Below are 571 nucleotides of genomic sequence, written 5' to 3' on the forward strand. Positions count from 1 at the left end.
TTTGTCTTTGTCTTTGAACAGTATAACTAAGATGTGCTAAGGTGATTATTTAATAATACTTATGGTTCTCAGAGTTTCTTCAATCTATGGGCTAACGTCTCCTAAATTTTGGAAATTTTTCAGTCATTGTCACCTCAAATTTTTTTTCTTTCCTTCTTTCCTCTTCTCATCTTCTGAGACTCCAATTACTACTATGTTAGATCTTTCTAATGTGCTCGAGCATTCCTCTTACATGCTTCTCTGTATTTTTATTTTTTATTTACTCTGGTTGTTTCAGTTTAAATGTTTTCTATTTCTCTATATTCTGTTCACTAATCCTGCTTAACTTGTGTTTAAGTCTATCTACTGGTAATCAATAATTATTTCCAGTTTTTAAATTCCATTTAATTCTTTTTTATTATATGCCAAATCTCAGGTGATCATCTTCATATTTTTATCTTAGTTCTTAATCTTATTTTTCTTCTTACCTATTACCTGTAGCCATTTGAGAGTTTGTGTTTGCTAACTGCAATATCCGGCTCATCTATGAGCTTTTTCTTGGTTTTTGGTCTTAACTTCTATCTTATGGATT

The sequence above is a fragment of the Trichechus manatus genome, unplaced genomic scaffold, assembly GCF_000243295.1.
Source record: "Trichechus manatus latirostris isolate Lorelei unplaced genomic scaffold, TriManLat1.0 scaffold00337, whole genome shotgun sequence".
Lineage (NCBI taxonomy): Eukaryota > Metazoa > Chordata > Mammalia > Sirenia > Trichechidae > Trichechus > Trichechus manatus.